The sequence below is a fragment of the Acomys russatus genome, chromosome 19 (assembly GCF_903995435.1).
Source record: "Acomys russatus chromosome 19, mAcoRus1.1, whole genome shotgun sequence".
Taxonomy (NCBI): domain Eukaryota; kingdom Metazoa; phylum Chordata; class Mammalia; order Rodentia; family Muridae; genus Acomys; species Acomys russatus.
In genome coordinates this window covers 61,804,259-61,829,286 of record NC_067155.1, presented here as the reverse complement: position 1 = coordinate 61,829,286, position 25,028 = coordinate 61,804,259, and the positions used below count along the sequence as shown (strand labels likewise).

Here is a 25,028-nt window from a genome sequence, read left to right as displayed (position 1 = left end):
GCTCACTGGTAGAGGCCCTAGCTTAGAGCCTCGATGTTATAAACAAACAAAACCCCATACTCTTTTTGTTGTCGTTGTTTTGTTTTTCAAGACAGGGTCTCTCTGTGTAGCCTTGGCTGTCCTGGACTCGCTTGGTAGACCAGGCTGGCTCGAACTCACAGCGATCCGCCTGCCTCTGCCTCCCGAGTGCTGGGATTAAAGGCGTGCGCCACTACGCCCGGCTATAAAACCCCAAATTCTTATTTCTTCCAAATCACTTCCTGAAGCACTTGCATTTTTATACAGAGAGTAGAAAAAGAGGGGAAACGGGTCTGTAGATCATGGCTCAGCAGGTAGGAGCCAGTAGCCAGTACTAGGCTGGGGACAGCTGTGGTGGCCTCAGCTCTGTTGAAGGTGGGGACAGGTCTGCTGGGGCTAGCTTAAGTTGCCAGCCCAGCTTCAGGTCCAGTGGGCTGTCCTGTGTCAGGAGAATAAGGTGGACATTGATAGAGCAGGACATCTGACGTCCTCCTTTGGTTTCTGCACGTACACATTGGTGCATGTACACCCCCCACACCCACACCCACATACACACATACCCACACATACATACCCACACATACATACACACACACACACCTCCACATCCACACATACACACCTCCACACATACACACCCACACACATACACACCCACCCACACATACACACCCACACCCCCCCATACATACACCTCCCCACACACATATACACCCACCCACACCCACACATACACCCCTCCCCACCCCCCACATACACACCCACACACATGTCCACACACACATCCACCCATACCCCCACACCCCCCCACACCCCCATACCATTCAGATGAGGGGAAGTGATTTGTCTAATATCAGTAACACAATGACTAAATTCAGCCCGAATTAAACAAATCTGTCACAATCCAAGGTCCACGGTTGTTCTGTTTTGTCGGCCGCCCCTGAGGCCTTGTGGGTAATGACTGACGAGCTATGGGAGCAGGGCTGTGCAGTGAGACCAATGAGGGTGCCACCCGGCCCATGCTGGGGAACTTTAGGCAGGTTAGTGTCTCTGAGTCTCTGTCTTCACCTTTATAGCTGGATTTTGGGACTGTTGAATTTCTGACAGTTTCGCACGGTCAGTGCCTGCTGCGGGCAAGTGATGGGTGAGTGTTTCCAAAGGGTTGGCCAGTGTTCTCAGATCTCTTTCGAGTGGCCGGCTGCCTGTCACTCTCCACACGGCACTCAGCCCCCATAACCTACGCCATTGCTTAATTAAATCCTAGGATCGTAACAGGGGCAACTGGGTTTTCTGCGTCGCCAGGGACCAGTGGCTGCAAGATAAACTTTACCACCTCTCTCTCGTCTAAGCAGAGCGGCAAACTGGGCGAACTCCTGTCAGCATCTTCCGCTGCTTAGAGGCAGAACAGAGCTCACTCTCCATACTGTTGAGTCACAACAGGGGCAGCAGTAGGTGCCACCTGTGTGTCACAAGCCGGAAACTAAGCACTGCCAGGGAGGGGCCGCTGTCATTTTCACAGATAGAGGAGCCAAGCTTCGAGGCTGGAGAGGCATCAGGAGCACTTGCCGCTCCATCACGGGACTTCTGGTTCCTGGCACCACAGCGGTCCTCTCACACCGCCCCGTAACTCTTGTTCCAGGCTAGCTCAGCCTCTTCTGACCTAGGAGGGCACTGCACGCGGGTGGTGTAATTACATACACAGATGCATACACATAGAAGAAACAAATGTTTAAAAATAGAGCACTGCAGAGAGTAAAACCTTGCTGAGAAATCTGGTTGGTTCTGTAGACCTTGACTTAACACAACGCACAATTTACGCATATTGCTTGATTTTTTTAAAAAATTATTTTAAATTTTAATTAATTTTTTTTCCCGAGACAGAGTTTCTCTGTGTAGCCCTGACTGACTGTCCGTCCCTTACTACCTTTGTAGACCAGGTTGGCCTCGAACTCGCAGAGATCCGCCTATCTCTGTCTCCTGAGTGCTACATTTTAAAAAAATTAATTAAATTAATTAATTTATTATTATTATTTTAAAGACAGAGTTTCTCTACATAGCGCCGGCTGTCTTGGTTACTATGCACGTTAGGCTGCCCTTGAACTTCAGACAAAGACCCACCTGCCTCATTCTCCTGAGTGCCGGGACTGAAGGAGTACGCCACTACACCCTGCTCCATCGCTTGCTCTTTTGAGTTGGCAGTTTTAACCCAATTCCTGCAACAGAGAATTCAGGAGCTCTACCACTGAGTAGTGACCCCAGATTCTCAGACATTTCTGAGGCTAAAACAAAATTCATCCCCCAGTGAACTGTAGCGATGCCTTGCTTTGAGAAATACATCGCCCAACCCCTCTGCTGGCCCAGTTCCCCGGACTCGGTTTCCTTAAATCTTGGTATTTTCAAAGCTCGAAATTTCTGAACGGGCTTTTGAATTGTTACGTGATAACCTCCCACTCAAGATTAGGAAGCCCCCACCCAAAGAGGTGAGGGCTCTGCCCCCTGGGTCTAGCACTGGAATCCTAGCACCCTTGACTTCCTCACCTGAGGAGAGGAGTCATTAGCTCTCTCTGGTAGGTGTGGCCCAGCCCACGGGCCGCCACCCTGCCCTGGGTTGTGTGACTCGGGATAGCAGTGGAAGGGAGAGAGCGTGGGTGAAAGGCGTGAACCGGCCCTGGTGGAGGCGTGGCTTCTGAGAAATTGGGGCGGGGCCTGCAGGCCCTGGGCTGGGTGCAGAGGATAGGATGATTATAGGTTCCCCGGGGCTTCAGGAAATCCGAGTGGGGATTTGTGGCGCTGGACTGGGGGAGGCTAGGTTTGCGGTGCGCGGTGCGGCGCTCAAGCGACCAAGCTCCTAGGGAGGCTCCGCAGGGCAGTGGGCGGGGCTTAAGGACGCCCGCTCAAGTTCTGAAGATCTGGGTGGGGCTCGAGGGAGCTCGTGGGCGTGGCCACCCGGCCATTCAAGGGCCCCGGAAAGCGGGTGTGTGCTCGGAGCGCCCCTGCGCTTCCCCGCTTCACCCATAGGGGGCGCTCTAAGGAGCGCCGGGCGCCTAACCCAGACCTTCCGGAAGTGGGCGTGGCGAGGCGCGGTCCTGCGGTGCTGGTTGGGCGCGGCGCGGCGCGGGGGCGGGGCCTGCGCGAGGGAGGCCTGGGCAGCGGCGCCCGCGCCCCTCCCCCGCGCGGCGCTCAGTGCCAGGCGGGAGGCGGCAGCGGTTGGAGGCTTCGCGGGGCATTGCAGCTGGGACTTCGGCGGCGCCTCAGGCACCCGGGCTCGGGTAAGCGGCGCGCGCTCAGGCGGGGCGGCTCGGGAGCGAGCCGGGGCAGGCGGGAGGGCGGGCGGGCCTCCTTCCCGGGGGCCCGCGTGTGAAGCTCCGGGCTGACAGGAGCCGGCGGCGCTGGGTGTGCGGGGCGCACGCGCGTGGCCCGGCGCTGCGGCCGGGGAATGGCCGTCTGCGGGCAGAGGGCGCCGGGCCTCGGGTCAGGTTAGCCGTAAGGCGGTGGCCACGGGCTACCGGGGAAGGCCGGGGCCGAGCGCTCGCGTGGGGCTGGGTGCGCCGGGCCGGGTGTGCGGGGCTCCGCCTGGCTCGGGGTGCATGGCCTCCCGGACCCTGAAGACCTGGGGCGGGGGGCAGGCTGCAGCGGCGTGGCCGGAGGTGCGGGGGACGAACCCTGTAGGGAGTCCCGGTGCGGAACCTAGTGACCCGCGGGGCAGGTGGGGCTCAGCCGCGCCGAGACGGCTAGGATGACATCAGATGTGGAGGGTGGGGACGCCCAGCCCAGCTCCGTTCCGCCGCCGGTTCCCCGGCGGGCGTACGCACAGCAGCCCTGTCTCTCCAGTGATGAGAATGCGCTGGGGGAAGTGGCCCGGCTGCAGGGCTTGCCGAGAAGAAAGGGGCTTCCTCCCGGAGGGAGGTGCCGGCCCCAACGTCCTTTTTTGGGAGTGTTCAAAGGGTTTTTTTTTTTTACAGGCTGGAAAAGGAAATGCAGGCTTCGCTCCGTCGTGGTTTAGAATCACATCCTATATTTGGCGTTCATGTAGGCTGCCCTTGTTTTGTGGTGTCGGAACGGCTTGCTCTACACATTTCGGTCGTGGGATTCAGTGTGAGAAGCAAATTGCAAGTTGTTCATCTCTCCCAGGATTGCAAGATCTAAGGCCTTCCCTTCCTGTGAGCATTTAAAAAGAATTGACCGCAGAGTGTGTTTATACACAGTGCCACATATGTTTAGTTTTGGAAATGGTTGGCACAAAATATTGTGCCCCCGTACAGTGGCCGTCCTTGCCGGGATTATATTCTAAAACAGTACTTATGAAGCTCTTAGTCACCCTAAATAATAATGCATCTCATTGTCCTTGTCTGGCAGATCCCTGACACTAGGGCTTGCCGGCAGAGGCAGGGAGGGACATGATTAAATACAAGCAGTTGCTTCCTGCCGCCTGTTCAGTCCAAAGGCAAATAGGTGGCTCATCAGTCTTTGGAAAAGCTGGAGAGAGGGTAAAGGCCGTTAAGTGCTTGGCTCTGCGTAGGTTAGAAGGCTGACCTAGGGAGACTTGGAGGTGTGTTTTATAGTCGGTAGTGTTTGCCTGGACAGTCTGGCCTTAAAACTTCCAATCTAAGAGGTGGCCTATTGTACTGGACAGTTTTCTGTCAACTTGACACCAGCTAGAGTCATCAGAGAGGAGGAAGCCTCAATTGAGAAAACGTCTCCATAAGATGTAGGAAAAGCCCGTGGGGCATTTTCTTAATTAGTGATTCATGGGAGAGGGCCCAGCTCATTGTGGGTGGGGCCACCCCTGGGCTGGTACTCCTGGGTTCTATAAGAAAACAGGCTGAGCAAGCCAGTGAGCAGCACCCTCCACGGCCTCTGCATCAGCTCCTGCCCTCAGGTTCCTGCCCTGTGTGAGTTCCTGTCCTGACTTCCTTTGATGATTAACCGTGAGGTGGAAATGTGAGCCGAATAAACCCTTTCCTCCCCAAGCTGCTTTGGTTGGTCATGGTATTTCATTACAGCAATAGTAACTTTAACTAAGACTGAATATATAAATAGGAAAAAAAATGAGGTAAAGCAGAATTGCCTTGTATCATAGGTCTACAAGTGCCCCGTCTTTGGTAGATGGCAGTCACACAAACAGACTTGATAGAAAAGACACACTTTTTAAAGAAGCAGGAACATGCTTTCTGTGTGTGTGTGTGTGTGTGTGTGTGTGTGTGTGTGTGTGATGTTTTAGTTGTGGACAGTACATTGAAGCCTGATGGGTTTAAAAGATTTTGTTTTTAGTTTTTTGTTTTTGTTTTTGTATGTTTGTTTGTTTTGGTTTTTCGAGACAGGGTTTCTCTGTATAACACAGCTCTGGCTGTCCTGGAACTCCCTCTGTAGTCCAGGCTGGGTTTAAAAGATTTTATATTATTATTTAAGTTATGTGTGTGTGGTGGGTATGTGCATGTACAGTAAGTGCACCCTTGGAGGCCTGAGCCGTGGGAGTCCTGGGGCTGCAGTTACAGAGGGTTGCAAGCTACCTGCATGGTTGCTGAGAACTGAACCTGTGGCCTCTGCAAGAGCCACAAGTGCTCTTAACCACTGAGCCATCTCTCCAGCCTCCAAGTGTCATGAATTTTTTATCATAAATCTACTGCTGGCAGTAGTAAAGTCTCCATGGTTATGTGTTACTTTGACTAGATCATGCTAATCCATATTTGTGTCTATGTATAATTTAGGATTAGACTCCGGACTGTTAAATACCATTTTTAAGCATTACTTGTGGGATTCACTGCAGCTGTGTGGGGAGTTGCTCAAATCCTTATGTGATAGAATGTTTGAAATGATGTTACTAGTTTCTTAGCCAAATAAGTGGGGCTTGGAAGACTCAAGTCTTTAGGAAGGCACAATATTCATTTCATATTTTGATATGTCACAAACTGGTGCTTTAGAAACATAGTAATTGAAGAGCCTGACCTCTCCTGGGCGTGGCACAGTGAGAGCTGCTTTCATTTGCAGCCTTTTGACCAGTGTGGCTCTTGGGCTTGTGTTGTATTAGATGGCTTTCCTCTGTCAGCCGGTCTCTGAGTTCTCAGAACTCTCGTGGTGCTTGCCTGTGTCTTTTAAACTAGAGATGGCCTTCTGTATTAAAACATGGAATTCTTCATGAATATTTCAGCATGGCCTCGGACCTAGATGTTGAGTAATGGAATCTCTTGGGTTTTCGTTGCCCTAGTTGAGCCTCTCTGAAGTTCACAAACAAGATTCGCTACCATCTTAGCACCTGCTTAGCACTCTGACCGCGCACAGTGGCTTCTTTTTTGTTTTATAGCGGCTTTGCTGAACTATAACTCACATAGCATGCGCTTTAGGTCCTCTGAGGTGTACAGCTCACCAGAGTGTGGTGTTGTCGCAGCCGTTTAACCGCTGCACTCAGTTTAAAGTATTTCATCGCCCCAAGAGAGGAGGCCGTGTGCATTAGCAGTTTCCTATCAGTCCTCTCCCTGCCCAGTCAGGCAACCACTGCTCTCCTCTGTGCGACTCCTGCCCTTGGACATACTACGTAAGGAACATTCAGTATGAGGTCTGTTGTTTCTCACTTCATTTAGCATTTTCCCCGGCTTCAATTCCTACTACCCACATGACAGCTCACAACTGTCTCTAGCTCCAACTCCAGGACATAGATGCAGGCAAAACACCAGTGCACATAAAATTAAAAAAAAAAAAAAAAATCCGTTTTTTTTTTGTTTTTTTGTTTTTTCAAGACAAGGTTACTCCGTGTTACTTTTGGCTGTCCTGAACTCACTTTATAGACCAGGCTGGCCTTGAACTTTCATCGATCTGCCTGCCTCTGCCTCCCAAGTGTTGGGATTAAAAGCATGCGCCAGCATGTCTGGTTCTTAAAAAAAAAATCTTAAAAAAAGATTTGTGTATTCTGTAGCACATATGGAATGTTCTTTATTTTTATTTTCCAAGACAGGGTTTCTCTGTGTAGCCTTGATTGTCCTGGACTCGCTTTGTAGACTAGACTGGCCTTGAACTCACAGCAACCCGCCTGCCTCTTCCTCCTGAGTGTTGGGATTAAAGGCTTGTGCCACCATGCCCGGCTCTTTTTTTTTTTTTTTTTTAGTTTTTAAAAAAAAAGCTTTTTTTTTTTTTTCTTAAAAAAAAACTTTTATTTTATTTTTTATATGCATTGGTCCTTTGCCTGAATGTATGTCTGTGTGAGGGTATCATTTCCTCTAGAACTGAAGTTACAGACAGCTGTGAGCTGCTGTGTAGGTGCTGCGAATTGAACTTAGGTCCTCTGGAAGAACAACCACCAGTGCTCCTAACCTCTGAGCCATCTCTCCAGTCCCAGAATATTCTTTTTATGCTTAAACTGTTATTTCATTGTATGGACATAGCACATTTTGTTTCCTCATTCACAGCTAATGGGTATTTGGATGTTCACCTTTTGGGCTAGTTACTACAAGGAAGTCTGCTGTATGCACTCATGAGAGAAATGCATTTCTTTTCTCTGGAATATTGACTCGAGAGTGGAGTTGCTGGTTATCTGGTGAGCCTTTGTTAACTAGAGGAATTGCCATTGTGTGTTCCAGAGCAGCTGCAGTGGCTGGCGCTTTTATCCCATGGTGAGTGAAGACTGTGGTTTCTGTGCGTCCTCATGGTGAACACTTGCTGTCTCCTGCCATCCTCTGTGGAGTAGTACCTTGTGGGTCTGGTGTCTGTTGTACAGGTGATAGCAAGCATTGGTTCATGAGATCAGTGGGCCTTGCATGTCTTTTGTGGAGACCTGTCTATTTAGATGCTTTGCCTGTTTCTAAAATAGAAATTATATTTGAATTTTTAAAAGGAAAAACATTTTTTCACTGATTTTTTTTTTTTAATTAGGTAAACATGGAAAACAATGTTAAGAGGCTTTTAAAGAGTGATTTGTTTCTTTAGTATGTGTGAGTGCTTTAGCTGCATGTGCGTTCACAGGCCAGAAGAGGGCGTCAGATTCCAGTGTAGAGGGCTGTGACCACCACGTGGTTGCTGGGAATTGAACTGAAGACCTCTGAAGAGCAGGTAGCACTACTTAACCACTGAGCCAGCTCTCCAGCCCAAGAGATTTGTTGTTGTTGTTGTTGTTTTGTTTTTTTTTGTTTCCCCTGAGATAGTGTTTCTCTGTGTAACAGTCCTGGCTGCCCCTGACTCACTTTGTAGACCAGGTCTTGAACTCACAGCAATCCATCTGCCTCTACTTCCCGAGTGCTGGGATTAAAAATGTGTGCCACTCTGCCCGGCTTTTAAGAGTTATTTTTATAAACACCCTTCAGTTATATGACATACCGTTTCCTTTCCCATTTGTGAGTTGGTTTTTTGTCGTAGCATCCATTGAAGCACAAAACTAAGTTTCTATAAGTAGTCACTTCTTGCAAACTAGAAATTGCTCACCTAGATGGTAAATCACACTTTTATCTGTCTAGTTTGTTGTTTTCTTTTCTTTCTCTTTCTCTTTATTTTGCATCAGGTTTCACTCTACCCCAGGCTGGCCTCCACCTCCCACCTGCTCTGGCATTTTGGTTCTGTGAGTGAAAAGCCACATGTGAGGGGTTGGGGAAAGAACTGAACGAACTCACTTTGAGAGGACTATCGAGCGAAAGGGTTGCTTTTCAAATCTTGTAGCTGCTCACTCTCCAGAATAAGTCAGATTTATTTTTCATTTCATTTGATGTGCATATATGGTGAGTGTGTGTTCATGAGTGATACCGTGTGCACGTGAAGGGTGTGTGTGTGAATGATGCTCGTGTATGTGAATGGAGTGTGTGTGGGGGTGTGTGCGCGTGCGTGCGTGTGCGCATGAAGGATGTACATATGTGGGCACATATGCCGCAGAGGACAGCTTCCAGCTTTATGTGGGTTCTGGAGCTCCATCTCTGACTTGCAGGTTTGTGTTGTGACTGTCTTCAACAGCTGAGCTGTGCTGCCAGCTCCAGACCTGTGAGTGTGACTGTGGGTGGAAATAGTTTCTGATGGCAGCCTGCCTTGTCTTGCACTGCTTCTCCCCTGTCTCCAGGCCACTCCCTGACTGTCGGGTCTCAGGCCTCCTGAGGTGCTCATTACTTCACTCCCTCCTGCTTTCTGGATCCTTCTTGTCCTTTGGGAGGTTTGACTCCTTGACGACTTGCTCCTGCCCTCCGATGTCATAGTTTATCACTGCTGTCTGCTACAAGGATCTAGACCTGATTCAAGCAGCTGCCGTGAAAGCTGTCTTCCCAGTGGAGGCAGAACGCAAAGATGAGCTCGTGGGAGGTAGACAGAGGTTCTGCCTTCTTGTTCATAGCTTAGTCACCAGTGCCCACTGGGTATTTACTGGGTGAATGACAGTTTATAGAAGTTAGCAGGGACCATCCTGAAGACAGTGGGCTCCTGACTGCTGACATCTTTATTACATTTATAGAAAGCGTGAGGGATGGGCAGTTCCCCCCACCCTCCATTCTGGCAAAAGTGCCCAGTTGTAAAACTGAAGCTGAAGCCTGGCGTGGTGGCGCACACCTTTAATCCCAGCACTCGGGAGGCAGAGGCAGGTGGATTGCTGTGAGTTCGAGGCTAGCCTGGTCTATTAAGTGAGTCCAGACAGCCAAGACTACACAGAGAGACCCTGTCTTGAAAAACCAAAAAAAGAAAAACCAACCAACCAACCAACCAAACAAACAAACCCAACTGAATCTGAGACCTTTCCCCGAGGCCTGGGCATACTTGTCTGGCTCCATCTCTCTGATGAACCCTAACGATAGGGACACAGCCTTTTCAGGAGGGCAAATGGTTTGATATGGTTGAGCTCATAGATGCACACAGGCTGGCCTTGATGGCGCTGGTCAGTGGTAGCACCTGTGACTGTGGTGGACTCAGGAGTGAGTAGACCTGAGTATAAGGTGACATACTTATTTGTTTTGAGACAGGATCTCACTATGTAGCCCTGACTGTCCTGGAACTCACAGAGACCCACCGGCCTCTGCCTCCCGAGTGCTTATGGTTTCATGTGTCTCCCGCAGGACCTGACTGGAGTGTTTGTTAGCTAAGCTCCTTTCTGATGCTCTGATGAACAGCATTGCACTTACTGTCTGTAAAAGGAGAAGCCAGTTGGGGGCACATTTTCTTTCATTCACGGCAGTAGCAGGGTGGTAAAGAAGGCAGTTCTAGCTGGGTGTGGTGGTGCACGCCTTTAATCCCAGGGAGGCAGGTGGGTCTCTGTGAGTTCGAGGCCAGCCTGGTCTACAAAGTGAGGCCAGGACAGCCAAGGCTACACAGAGAAACTCTGTCTTGGGGATAGGGGGAGAAAGACATCAGTGATAGCAGTGGAGAAGAGGTTCAGTGAACTAAGGTGATGGGTCCTCCATCCCTCTTGAACCTGTGTGTGTGTGCGCGTGCGCGCGGACGTGCGCGGGATGATGGCCATGGAAGCCGGAGACATGCAGTCCCCTGGAGCTGGAGATACAGGCAGTTGTGAGCACCCTGACATGGGCTTTAGGAACTGGACTCTGAAGAGCCACATCCTATGCCCCTGTGTGAGTCATCTCTCCAGCCCCTGGCCTGAGCATTTTAGACATTGAATTCAAGTTCAGCCTCTGAAGAGGGGAGAATGTTTAGTTTTCGGAGGGGAGGTGCTGAGAGTGAGGCTGTGGTTTACACCTCTCTGGAGTTGCCTGTTGAAACGTGTGTCCCTAGTTTCGGCTTTACACTTGTGTTCACTTTGGCTGTCCGTCTGTTAGTTTTTTTTTTTTAATTATTTTTTGGGGGGGGGAGGTTTCGAGACAGGGTTTGTCTGTGTAGCCTTGGTTGTCCTGGACTCACTTTGTAGACCAGGCTGGCCTTGAACTCACAGCGATCCGCCTGCCTCTGCCTCCCAAGTGCTGGGATTAAAAGCGTGCGCCACCACGCCCGGCTCAGTCTGTTAGTTTTAAGGACAAGGACTGAGCTCCAGATAGCAGACTGGTCAGGGTTTGGGGCAGGAGAAGCGCCCCTCTGGCCTGTTGGGGTCTCTGCTTCCCTCTGCTGAGTGCTGGCATTGTAGGTGTGCACCGCCATGCCTGCCTTCCACTCTGTACTTCACAGCTCCACCCAAGGCTCAGTGAAGCCCTGGGGTAGTGTGCTGGACTGGCTCGCGGGAGGCTCAGGGTGTAATTGTCAGTGCCGTTTGCTGTAGGACAACACATGTAATCATCTGTTTATAAAACTGAGTCAGCGGCTGAAGAAATGGCTCAGTGGTTAAGAGTGTGTACTGCTTTAGCAGGGGTCCTGCGTTCAGTTCCCAGCACCCACAGTGGACAGCTCATAGGCTCGTAACTCCCTCTCTAGGGATCAGGCACCTTTGGCCTCTGGGCATGCGTACAGAAACTTACATTTAAACACTCAAAAGAGCTGGACATGGTGGCGCACACCTTTAATCCCAGCACTTGGGAGGCAGAGACAGGTGGATCTCTGTGAGTTTGAGGCCAGCCTGGTCTACACAGTCAGTTCCAAGAGAGCCAGAGCTATGTGGATAGACTCTATTTCTTTTTTTTTTTTTTGGTTTTTCAAGACAGGGTTTCTCTGTTGTAGCCTTGGGCATCCTGGACTCACTTTGTAGACCAGGCTGGCCTCGAACTCACAGCGATCCGCCTGCCTCTGCCTCCCGAGTGCTGGGATTAAAGGCGTGCGCCACCACGCCCGGCTGATAGACTCTATTTCAACAGACCAAGGGAGAAAAGAAAGAACAAAAGGAAAGAAAAAGGAAAAATGATAAAAACAAGCATTTCCAGTTACAAACTGTGAATGGTATGTCTTGCAGCCTCAAGCCGCATTTAGGGGTTAAGAGTGCTCTTTCTGTTGCCTGGGAGGCACCTCTGAATCCAGCTGCCAGCTTGGAGCATCCTAATGACTGCTCACAGGAGCCTTCAGGACTCAGTTGCCCAAGAGCAGGGAGCCATCTGTCCTCTGTTTCATTTATAGCTTGAAGGTAAGATGGGTGTGTAGTACAGTATGAGTCCTTATGTTAAAAACAGCTTCCTTTTTATAATGTGGCCATGCCAGTTTTAAGTGTGACCCAGTTTGTGTCTCCCTTCTCCTGACTTCCACCCTGGGCTTCTGCCAGACCTACAAACTGAGACCAGGCACAGGGCTGTCACTGCAGCCGCTGCCACGCGCTCTTCTCACACATTCTGGCTGTGCCTGCGTGAAAACATTGGTGACTGGTCCATGTTTTCAGGACTCTGGATGCCTGCTGGGGAAATGTGGCAGTGTGGCAGGTCTTGGATAAGATTTGGTAGACTTCACTTCCTAGTTTTTGTGTGTGACAGAGTCTTGTTGTATTGCCTAGGCTGGCCAGGCACTTGTCCTGTAGTCTAGGATAGCCTTGAGCTAGAGATCGCCTTCAGCCTTTGGAGTGCTAGGGTGACAGGTGTGCACCTGGCCAAGTAGATCCCTCTGCTGAATGCTGATGACAGCTCGGGCTCCTGGGTCCCCAGACATCACTTGGGCGGTGTGCATTTTTATATGAATAAGTTAATGGTGCTGGGGCTTGAGGACTGCGTTCCTCACTTTTATTTTTTTCAGTTATGATCCACCATGATCACAGTTTTACTTTAATGTTTTTGTTTGCTTTGTTTGGTTTTTTGAGACAGGATTTCTCTGTGTAGCCCTGGCTGTCTTGGACTCGCTTTGTAGACCAGGCTGGCCTCGAACTCACAGTGATCCATCTGGCTCTGCCTTCCGAGTGCTGGGATTAAAGGTTTGTGCGCCTGGCCTTGTTTGAATGTTTTAGAGTTAGTTAAACTGGGTTTTGTTGGGGACGGCACTTGTGGCTCTTGCTGGACCAGTGAGCATCGTGCTTCTTCCTGGGGCTGTTCTGTTTCCAGGCGGCTAGGCCAGCCTGCTTTAGTCAAGTCACGTGCGGTGTGGTGCACCAGCGCTGCTTGTGCCACACTGAGGAACTGAGTCCCCAGGTGCTGACACTGCTGAGGCCCTTTCTCCAGTGAACAGAGCTGTAGTTGTTTCTGGGATGAGTTTGGTGGTGGGTTGAGGGAGGAGTCTTGGGGCTGTCGTCTGCTTTTGGCATTCGGTGTGTGCTGACAGAGTTTGGAGGCAGCTCTCCTGAAGAAGAAGGGTTAATCATTATTTGCTTACCTCACATGAGACACACTTAAATTCCTTTTCATAGCCGTCAACATTCTTTCCCAGTTAAAGATTCTAATTCCTTTCATTCTTAGGGAGGTAAAGAACTGAGACTGATTTATTCCTATAAAAATGCACGCTGCCCAAGTGATGTCTGGGGACACAGGAGCCCGAGCTGTCATCAACAGTCAGCAAAGAGAGCTACTTTAAAAATTATTTGTATTTTTATATTTTACTTTCTTTTTATTTCAGTCGTCACTTTAACATACATTAGGAAAAAAATAAGACTTTATTAACATTTGTAATGCCTACAAAGAAAAAGATGTTAAAAGCAATGTATCTCAAATTTAAGAAAAAAAACTCTACTTAAACATTTGTAATAAGTGTATACCCAAATATTCATTTTGGACCAAACTTGAGATCATTTGGTCATTATTTATATCTGCTATTTATATGCAGTATTTTTATATAACCTGATTCTTGGGCTGTGAGCTTCATTTTCCTAACATAGCAAGGAAGACAAATACATATGATCAATTATATTAAAGGAAGGAGTGGAGTGGGAGTGTCCAGGGCCTCAGACACACGCACACACACAGACACACACACGCACACACGCACGCACGCACGCACGCACGCGCGCACACACGCGCGCACACACGCACGCACACACACGCACACACACGCACGCACACACACACATTTACCTTTTCTAGAACTAAGTGTTTCTTCCTTACACATATTAAATAGCTAGGGCTGGAGTGGCTTGGAAAGCACTTGCAGAGTGGGTTTGATTCCCAGCTCCCACAGGGTGGCTCACAACTGTATGTAACACAAGTTCCAGGGGTCCTGAAGCCTCTTCTGACCTCCAAGGGCACTAGGCAAGCATATAGGACACAGATACACGTGCAGACAAAATATTCATGCACATAAAATAAAAGTAAATACATCTCATATTATTTCTAGAAATTTACTAAGTACCCAAGCCCCATAGAACTAGGGCCAGGGCTTTTTTTTTTTTTTTTTTTTAATGATTTATTTATTATTTATACAGTGTTTGGCGTGCATGTGAACCGCCAGAAGAGGGTACCAGATTTCATTATAGATGGCTGTGAGCCACCATGTGGTTGCTGGGAATTGAACTCAGGACCTCTGGAAGAACAGACAGTGCTCTTAACCTCTGAGCCATCTCTCCAACCCTGGGCCAGGGCTATTTCAAGTGAAATTTCTGTATTTAAGAAGTAAAGGGTGTAGATCTCGGTGGTGCACCCCTTTAATCTCATTGAGTTCCAGGACAGCCTGGTCTATAAAATGAGTCCAGGATGGCCAGGGCTATTAAAGAAACCATGTTTCGAAAAACCAAAAAGTTAAGTAAGCAAATAAGTAAGTAAGTAAGTAAGTAAATGACATAAACCCTTTAGAGTGATATTGGTATGTTTTTACATAAAATTTTGTCTCCATTAAGCAGAAGAATTTCAAATTTTACTTTACAAAACATGTGTGTGTGTGTATATATATACACGTGTGTGTATGTGTTCGTGTGTGTTCGCTCACCAAGGATGATCCCTGGAGCTGAGAACGAAACTTAGGGTTTATGAGAACAGTCACGTTACGAGGGAGCCGCTGAGCTCATTTTGTGGTCAGTAGTATCTTTAGCTTAACACTGTCATTTTAGTTTTTCTTGGCAAGCAAGAGGATTGATTGCAGGAGCCAACAAGGGCAGGCTGCTGCTCTCTGCGTGATGCTTGTAAGATGTGTTGACTGTTCTTAGGTCTACTGTGTGTGTGTGGGTGCATGGTGTGTATGTAGTAGGTATGTGTGCTGTGGCTTAGGTATAGAGTACAGGACAGCTTTGTGGAACTGGTTGTCTCCTTCCATCTCTACTTGGTTCTGGAGATTAAGCTCAGGTCATAAGCTCTCAGGACAAGCGCCTTTCCTCTGGGCTGTCTGGGCTGTCCGTCTCTTGGGAGCAGGGTGGCAGCCCTGGGTTTTCTCCTGTGTTTATGGCAAAGCTTCAGCAGGAAGTTGGAAGACTCGGTTTTATTAGTTTTCCCTAAGACTGCCACTTGAGTGTGAGGGGGTCTTGAATGCCCTAGGCTGAGCTACGTAAGAACTAGCTGTAACCTGAGGAGTCCTGAATGGCCCTGAACCCAGATGGGCTCTCTCTCTGGAGGACATGTTTGCAGGCCCTCTTCAACTCATGACTAATTGTAGTACAGAGAACCCAGGCACTTGGAGCGCTGGTGGCCTTTAAAATCTAGACTCAGCATTATAAGTTGTGTGTGAGAGACCTGTTAATGGTGCTAGTGGAATTCTGGGTCTCGCTGGCTAAGACTCCTGTGGAAGAGAGGTAGGAGCAGTGCTCCGGTCCCTGAGAGGTGCCCTGCCTTGGCTGAGCGGCGCCCATGCTTACACTGGCCTTCCAAGGTCTTCGTCTGCCTTCATCTTCCTCTGAAGCTCCTACTCCCCTGGTTCAGCTGACCTCTGAGTTGCAGGAGCCCAGCAAATGGCTCAGACTAAACAGTGTCCTGTTGTCATGACAGCTACAGGCGGTGTGTCATTCCACTCACGGATGCCCTGTGGGGAATGGTGACCACGAACATACGACCATCATGTCTGTTTGCTGAGTGCTGAGATATAAATGAGCATTTATGAAGTGTTGATGGTCAAATTCTGGGCTTTGTGCTAGGCAAATAGTCCACCAGTTGATCTACATGCCTAGCCTCACTCTAACAATTGTTTAAAAAGAGGTTTTTTGGTTTTTTTGTGGTCCTCACTCCAAGTCAGGGTTTTTCTGTGTCCTGGCTGGCCTAATCTTGCTCTGTAGACCAGGCTGGCCTTGAACGCACAAAGGTCTGCCTGCCTCTGCTTCCCAAGTGTTGGAATAAAGGTATGCACCGCCAGGCATACACCACTGCCTGGCTGTACTTTATTTTTAATAAGTGTGTGTGTCAGGTGCTGAGATTTACAGAGACTGGAGATGTCATATCCTTGTAGCTGGAGTTACAGGTGGGTGTGAGCTGCCCAAAGTGGGTGCTGGGAATCGAACTCAGCCTGTCTGCAAGAGCAGTGCATGCTCTTAACAGCTGGGCCATCTCTCCAGCCCAGTAATTTTGAAAAGCAATTTCCTTCCTTCAGATTTCTCTCTGAACTACTGGTGTTCAGGGTAACAAGGTTTCAGGAGAACAGTTGAATTGGTGGGCTCAGGCTGAACCCACATGAGGATGCCTCAGCAGCTGGAAGGGAAGGAGCCCGCCTCCCTGTAAGAGTGAATCTGCTGGTGTTCTCAGAATGCTCCTGGCTTCCTCTTCCTCCCTCTTTTCCCTCCTCCATTTGGGGACCAGAGTGGGAAGGCGCCTGTGACCTTTGGGAAGAGGATTACGGCTGGGTGCTAACTGTTACAAGCTTGCAATGGCCAGAGGGACTGTATTCTCTTACTGGCTTTCTGCTCCTTTGTAAAAACACATACCAAAAAGTCACTGCTTATGTCAGACTTGGGAGATGGCACTTCCCGAGTGGAGGCTCATGTCAGACTTGGGAGATGGCACTTCCCGAGTGGAGGCTCATGTCAGACTTGGGAGATGGCACTTCCCGAGTGGAGGCTCATGTCAGACTTGGGAGATGGCACTTCCCGAGTGGAGGCTTTGGCCAGTTGTTTGTAAGCTGTATTCAGACGTACCATGATGTGGGAAGGGTCAGGGACTTGGTTTTTCCTGGCACAGTTAAGTGGCTTTCTGTTTACAAGGTTTGTTACAGCTTAATGTTTTGGCTTACTTTGAAAGTGTACAAAAGGAGTTTTCTTGTTTTTAATTAAATAATTAATTTTCAAGTCCTGCCTGTCCTGGAACTCATCTACAGACCAGGCTGGCCTATAACTCAGGGATATGCCTTGCTCTGCCTCCCAGTGCTGGGATGAAAGGTGTGCGCCCCCACTGCCCCGCTTGTTTTGTTTTTTGAGACAGAGTCTCTCTGTGTAGTCCTGGCTGTCCTATAGCTCCTTATATAGACCAGGATGGCTTTGAGCCCACAGAGACCCTCCTGTCTCTGCATCTGGAGTGTCAGGATTCAGGGCCTGATGAGACATTAAGGGCACGTCACAGCTTCTGTAGACCACATGCATGCGTGTTCTTTGCCTGTGGCTGTGCATGTGTGAGCCTGAAGGAAGAGTCGGTGTTGGTGGCCATGTCCGAGGGTGTGTGGTGGTTCTGGCTTGGTCTAGAGCAGTGCAGAGTGGCTGGGTCTGTTCAGATTCTGATATTAGGATCTGCCTTCACTCATTGTGCTTGGCTGAGGAGAATGTAAATTACATACAGTAGCCTGGAATAGTGGCTCACCCTGCACTCTTAGCACCTAGAAGGCAGGGGCTGGAGGATTGCTGTCATTTTGAGGTCAGTCTGGCTATGGAGTGAGACCCTTTCTCAGAAACAAAAACAACAAACAGATAAAACCAATGAGTACGTTTACACATGATGCTAACAAAGGCAGAAGCCAGTCTGTGGTGCTTGTCAGTGGTCCCTCTGCCCGCACCAAGTAATTACTTTTTGGATTAAAGTAGTAAAAATTAAATACTAAGTGAAGTGGGAGTTGGTTTCTAGTTGGAGAAGGGGAGCAGTTATAGTCTGCGTTTCTTGATGCGTTTCTTGGAGGTCAAGCATGTTAGAAGTATTTTGTTCTTCAGGATAACCCAGCCTGCACCAGCCGACACTTGATCAAGGTGAGTCGAGCAATGGAGTAATTGCGTGCCATTCTTGTGAGTAGAGACTCACTTGTATTTTCGTTAAAAATTAAAAACCCAGCTTCCTATATTAATTTATTTAGTTCAGGGTCCATTGGACATCTATGGAGCTCAGAGGACAATTTCCTACCATGGGGCTGGGAGGTGGAACTCAGGGACTCAGGTTATTAGGTGTAACCACAAGCAGCTTTACTCTCACTCAGCCATCTCGCCAGTCCACATTTGGTTATTGCAAGTTTTCTAGGTTGAGTTCTTGAATAAATTCAGAATATTGTCATTAGTGGGGAGTGTGCATATCCATGAGTGGAGGCTGGAGAGGTGTTGGGACTCTTCCTCAGTCTCTGCATTACTGCCTCCAGACACGGTCCTCCCTGAACCAGAAGCTGCCATTTCAGCTAAGCCTGCTGGCCAGAGATACTCAGGACCTGCCTGTTTCAGTCCCACAGTACTGGGGTCCAGGCTTGTGCAGCCACCCCCAGGTTCTATGTGGGTGCTGGAGATTGGAACCCATGCCAGCATTGTCCTAGAACAGGTGTTCATCTTCCCAGCCCCTTGCTTGGCTTACTCTGTAGCCTAGGCTAGCCTCACACTCACTGTGTGGCTTTGGCCCCTGGAGTGCTGAGGTTATAGGCTGCATGTAGCACCTCGCCCCGCTAGGGAGTAGTCTTCATAGCTGTGGCCGGTGAGCACACACACATGCTGGGGGGCGGTACCTAGAGGTTGACACATCTGTGCCATCACTGCCTATCTTTTGGTGCTAGGTCTCACTGAACTGACACTGGTTTGGCTAGATGGGCTGGCCAGTGAGTCTCGGGGATCCCTCTGCTCCTCCACCACAGAGCTGAGATTGGAGGCCCACCTTGTGCATGGTATTGGCTTGGGAACCGAGATCAGATTCATGTCCAGAATCCTTGCCTGGCGAGTACTTTACTGATGGAGCCGTTTCTTCCTCCTCCTCCTCTTCCTCTTCCTCCTTCTCCTCTTCCTCCTCTTCCTCTTCCACCTCCTCCTCCTGCTCCTTCTCCTCCTCCTCTTCTTCATATTTTTTTCTTTTTAAAGATTTATTTATTTATTTATTTATTATGTATACAGTCGTCTACCTGTTTGTACCCTTGCAGGCCAGAAGAGGGCATAAGATCACATTATATAGATAGATGGTTGCAAGCCATCATGTGGTTGCTGGGAATTGAACTCAGTCAGGACCTCTGGAAGAGCAGTCAGTGCTCTTAACCGCTGAGCCATCTCTCCAGCCCCCTTCTTCGTATTTTTAATGTTTATTTTAACTTATATATCTGTACACCAGAAGTGTGCCTGCCAGAAGAGGGTGCCACTGGAGTAAGATATGATTGTGAGCCATCATGTGGGTGCTGGGAATTGAACCTGGGTCCTCTGTAAGAACAGCAAGTGCTCTTAACCCCTGAGCCATTTCTACAGATCCACTTGCCTCTGCCTCCGCCTGGGATTAAAGGCGTGCCCCACCACGACTGATTGCCTCTGCCTGAGTCTGGGGGCTCAGACTTTTTTTTTTTTTTTTTTAGTTTTTTGAGATAGGGGTTCTCAGTGTTATCTTGGCTGTCCTGGACTTGCTCAGTAGACCAGGCTGGCCTTGAACTCACATCAATCCACCTGCCTCTGCTTCCCAAGTGCTGTGATTACAGGCTTGAGCCACCATGCCCAGAGACTCAGACATTCTTAAGAATTGTGTAGCTGTGCAGTATTTGGAGTAACTCATTTCCCCCAGAGAGTTACATTCTTGCAACTTCTTAAATTGTTGAGAGGGTACTAATATTGTTATTTTTGCCATATAACCCTCTTTAGGGCAGGGATTGTAAGAGCCACTTTCCTGAAAATCCCCCAATCTCTTCTTTCTTTTTTTCTTTGAGGCAAGGTTTCTCTGTGTAGCCTGAACTTGCTCTGTAGACCAGGCTGGACTCAAATTCAAAGTTCTGCCTGCTTTTGCTTCCCGAGTGCTGGGATTAAAGGTGCGCGCCACCACCCACACCCATACTTAATTTTATTTTCAAGTAGCCTCCCCAGTTTATTTCCTTTCAATACACTATTTCAAGCAAAACACTATGCGTGTGTGTGTGTGTGTGTGTGTGTATGTGTATGTGTGTGTGTGTGTGTGTGTGTGTGTGTGTGTGTGTGTGCATTGGGGGAGGCAGGTTATTGTTTACTGCTGAGCCTGGGGCTTTCCACAGGCTAAGCTTTTCACCTCTGAGCTACAGTGTAGCCCTCAGCAGCAAATCCCCTTACCATTCTGAAAAGGGTTTTGGTGCTGGCTCTGTGCACCTGGCCTCTATGAGACGGGCCCTCAGCAGCTGCCGAGGTGGGAGGTCAGCCGTCCTCGGCTCTTGCTTTGGGCAGGAGTGCACAACAGCCATCTGGCTGCATGGATCTGAAGTGCGACAGCTCACTGGGTAAAAGTGCTTGCCATGCAGGCCTGGCCACTGAGTCCAGTCTTCAGAGTCCACAGGTGGAAGGAGAAACCAGCTCCCCCAGTCCTTTGACCTCCATTCATGTGCAGTAGCACACATGCCTCTGCAGTCACACAGATAATTTTTAAGTGTGAGGATCAATTTTAATGCCCTTCTTATCAAATAAGGTGTTTGAAATCCAGCTGGCAGCAAGTCTTCTGACTCCACCCTTTGCCCTGGTTCTTCTGACACTGTCATTGCTGGCCTAGACAGTGCGTCCCTGGGTGCTCAGGGGTCCTGCCTGCGTGCCTGTCCTCCAGCTGCATTCAGGGCAGCTTTTAAAATGCCAAAGTGATGCTGTCATACACCAGACTTCAACAGTGGAGTGTGTGTGTGTGTGTGTGTGTGTGTGTGTGTGTGTGAGAGGGAGAGAGAGAGAGAGCCGAGAGCGAGCGCTCATGTGCTCCCAGAGTTTTGCAGGTAAAGGTGAAATCTTTAACCTGGCCTAGACCTTGTGTGACTCAAGCGTGCTGATGTCTTACTGCCTCCTCTGTTCCCGGCTACCATCCTCAGGCTTCAGGGTGCCTGGCCCTTGATGCAGACCCTGTGCTGCTGTCCTCCTCCCGTGCAGCTCACTTGTGCCCTGTGTGGAGTTGTGTGGCAGCAGGTGCTTGTCAGTCTCCTGCAGTGTCCAGTGCGGTCCAGGCACATGGCTGGGGCTTAAGTTCTTGCTAAGGAGTTAAGAGATGGACGAAAGAGTAAGGACCTGCTCAGAGCTCACGTTTGTGTGTGTCGTGTGTGCAGCCCTGTGATATTAGAGATGAGTTTGTTCTCAGTGGCTCATGCATGTTTTCCCAGGGAGGAGTGAGCTGAGTCCCAGTGATGGTCAGAGTTGTAGACTTGGGCTTTGCATAATGATAAAGAAACAGTTCGGTTCCCTTCCCCAGTTTATAGTTTATAGGTGACAGCCAGGGTGAACTTGTCTGTCGCCAGAACCATAGTTTCTCGTCAGCACCTGCAGCTTCCTGTGACACATCCTCATGAGTGTGTGTTCATGCATCCCTGCGTGTATAGGCTACTAGAGAAGACACCAGAGTCCTCAACTGAAGCTGTGGCTTTAAGAAGTGCAGTGTCTGACTGCATTGCTGGGTAGGCCTAACCCAGCCTTCCTGCCTTAGCATCCTGGGCCCAGGGTCATGCCTGGCTTCATTTTGTTTTGTGATGTTGCTAGTTGTATCTATGGCTAGTATTAGAGGGGGCTCTTTTGTTTGCTTGTTTGTTTTTGTTTTTGTATTTTGAGACAGGGTTTCTCTGTGTAGCCTTGCCTGTCCTGGACTCACTTTGTAGACCAGGCTGGCCTCGAACTCACAGAGATCCGCCTGCCTCTGCCTCCTGAGTACTGGAATCATAGGCATGTGTCACTGCTCTTAGAGGTTCTTTTTTTTTTTTTTAGGTTTATTTATTACATATACAATGTTCTGCCTGCATGTGTGCCTGCAGTCCAGAAGAGGGCACCAGATCTCATTACAGATGGTGGTGAGCCACCATGTGGTTGCTGGGAATTGAACTCAGGACCTGGAAGAAGCAGACAATGCTCTTAACCACTGAGCCGTCTCCCCAGCCCTCTTAGAGGGTTCTTCACAAACATGCCTTCTTATTTTATATTACTATTCAGATCAGGAATCCAGTCATTTCATTTCTTTCTTTCTTTTTTTTTTTCTTCTTCTTTTTTTTCTGAGACAGGGTCTCTCTATGTAGCCCTGACAGTCCTGAAGTGACTTTGTAGACCAGGCTGGCCTCAAACTCACAGCGATCCGCCTGCCTTTGCCTCCCGAATGCTGTGATTAAAGGCGTGCGCCACCATACCTGGCTGATTTCATTTCTTTTTCTTTTTCTTTCTTTTTTTTTTTTTTTTTATTTTTTTTAGAGATTTATTTATTTTATGTATATGAGTAATCTGTCTTCACACACACCCAGAAGAAGGCATCAGATCCCATTACAGATAGTTGTGAGCCACCATGTAGTTGCTGTGAATTGAACTCACGACCTCTGGAAAAGCAGCCAGTGCTCTTAACCACTGAGCCATCTCTCCAGCCTTAATTTCATTTCTTGAGACAATAAAGTTTCCAAAGAATTATTATAATTTTATTGCAAGAGAAACGCCACTGAGTAAGTAGTGAAAAACAAACTTAGCAAGTTTGGACAGTCTTTTTCCCCCTTCTCCTTTGTTGATAAGAAAAGTAGGTCATCAGTATAGCAGGAGTGTGTTGAAACACGCTGGGCTGTTCCTGTCTGCAGAAGTTCTGCACTCAGCCTGAGCCCTCTGGGACTCCTTTGGCTCTGTCCGGAGGCCTCTGGGAGATGCCTGCAGCCATGGGTGGTCCCTGGTTGCCGAGCTGCGCTCTGCTGCAGGGAGAACCTGAACTCTCTTCACTGGGACGGCTCGTCCTTCAGAGCTCAGGGACAGGGAGAAGCAGTTGTTATTGTAAAGATGCCGGCAATGAGCAGAGGATTAGGAGAGAGTCTAAGCAAGCATCTCTGCAAGTTAGCTCTGCAGCAAGTATCCTTCTGAGCTGGGTGTAGCAGCGCACGCCTGTAACCCACATGGGGAGGCAGAGGCAGGTGGTCACTGTTGTTCAAGGCCAGCCTGGTCTACAAAGCCAGTCCAGGACAGCCAGACAGCCAGGGTTACACAGAGAAGGCCTGTCTTGAACACACACACACACACACACACACACACACACACACACACACACACACACACTCTTCATGTACACGCTTATGATGCTGGAAAGCTAGGGCTGTCCCCTAGCATCCTGCTTGAATAAGGGCAGAATCACTGTTTGTCTTTGTTATGCATCTCTCCTTAGCTGACTCTTGGTGTCTGTCATGGTGCGTTTGTGTTTCAGAGGGTCTCTGGATACATGTGTGAGGTTGCTTTATGTTCATATTACCCATGGCCCCTTTCTTGTCAGGATGATGTGGAGCAGGCATTTGCATGATGTTATTCTACTCTCAATTTTCAGCAATGTTTCATTTTAGGTAGTCTCTAACTTTTCTGAAAGTGAGTTCAAGTTGTAAAACATGAAAGTTCTAAGCTGGACATGGTGGCGCATGCCTTTAATCCCAGCACTCAGGGAGGCCGAGGCAGGTGAAGTGCTGTGAGTTTGAGGCCAGCCTGGTCTACAAAGCAAGTCCAGGACAACCAAGGCTACATGGAGAAATCCTGTCTTGAAAAACAAAACGAAAAAGAAAGTTCTAGAAAGCTCCAAAATGTGTAGAGCGCCATCAGCACTATTTTGTCTTTAGGGATTGCGTTTTTGATGGATGTGTGCACTAGCACATGTGTCTGTGTGCACACATGTATGTGCGTGCCTGTTTCTAGTGCTTTATGATCATTCCATGATTTCAGACAGTTGAACGCAGTGTCAGAAGTGAGGATTAACTCCTTGGGTGTGGCTTTATCTCAGTATAGTTCATGCAGAATCACTTCTGCATTCTGGCGTTTACATTCTTTTTTTCTTTTGTTTTTCCGAGACAGGGTTTCTCTGTGTAGCCTTGGCTGTCCTGGACTCACTTTGTAGACCAGGCTGGCCTCGAACTCACAGCGATCCGCCTGCCTCTGCCTCCTGAGTAACCCATCGTAGTTTCATATTTAAGTCACATAGCCAGCCTGTGTAGCTGTGGCTGTTGAGGCATCGACCCGTCGAATGGCTCTGAGGATTGTTGTATGCTGACTATGAGAAGCAGAAGGGATGTGTGATAACGAAGTCAGTGCTGAGAAAGCCCATCCTTTGTGGCTCTGGGTCACTGTGGCTGTCAGGAATTCTTTCTCTCTGGGCCAGTTGCATGGTCTCTCAGAGAGGCTGAAAAATGCAGAGCCTGGAGTCAATCCACCTTAGGCTTCCTGTGGCCCAGGCCTGGCCCCTCAAGTTTAATTCTATTTTCCTTGTCTCTTTATCTCTAGAAACATTTTAGAACCAGGTTGTTCGGGGCTATGGAATTGAAACATGCCCCAGGTTTGCCAGTCTGTCCTGTGGTTGAGGAGAAGTTGCTTGGAGACTTTCCTGAGTGGGGCTTTTGTCACAGGGTAGGTTGAACATTCACTGAACCTCTCCTGTACTTGCAGTCTCTTCGTCAAGTAGCTAACAGTTTCTAGCAGGACTACCCTCAGCAAGTCCAGACGTGTAGATCAGAAAGCCCCTTACCACCCCTCCCCCAGCTGTGGCTCAGCACATCTGGCTGTGTGTGACTTTTGCTGTGCAAGTGGTCATCTCTCTAAAATAGTTTTTATTATTAAGAGCACTTGTTGGGCTTGCAAAGGACCTGGGTTTGATTCCCAACACCCACATAGTGGCTTGCAACCGTCTGTAACTACAGCTGCAGGGGATCTGACATCCTCTTCTGACTCCAGGCACCAGGCGTGCAAGAGGTACACAGACAGACATGAAGACAAAACACCCATACACATAAAATATATATTAAATTAGGCAGATCCTATTTCCTTGTTTGTTTTTGAAACTGAGTCTCACTGTGTGGCTCTGACTGGCTTGGAACTTGCTTTGTAGACCAGGACGGCCCATGAACTCACAGAAAACTGCCTGTGTCTGGAGTGCTGGGATTGAAAGTGTGAGCTACTACACATAGTGTCAAGTGCAGTGAAGTTGTGTGGTCTGTTAGGATTCTTCGAGCATCACTGATGGACAGATTGAAGAACTGTGGTGCTGGAATCTCCTGTGTCTGCTTTGCTG

General features: G+C 48.9%; 1 protein-coding gene across 2 annotated transcripts in view; it reads left to right on the top strand.

The window, feature by feature from the left end:
- The first annotated feature begins 3,165 nt into the window (after positions 1–3,165).
- Positions 3,166–25,028, top strand: part of Coro1c (coronin 1C) — a 74,119-nt gene continuing 52,256 nt past the window's right edge. The window contains exons 1-2 of one of the 2 annotated variants that reach the window (XM_051161695.1): positions 3,174–3,287; positions 3,981–4,178. The gene's annotated coding sequence lies outside the window, so the exon portion shown is untranslated. Of the gene's footprint in view, positions 3,288–3,980; positions 4,179–25,028 lie in introns of both variants that reach the window. The other variant, XM_051161694.1, reaches the window with a different exon arrangement.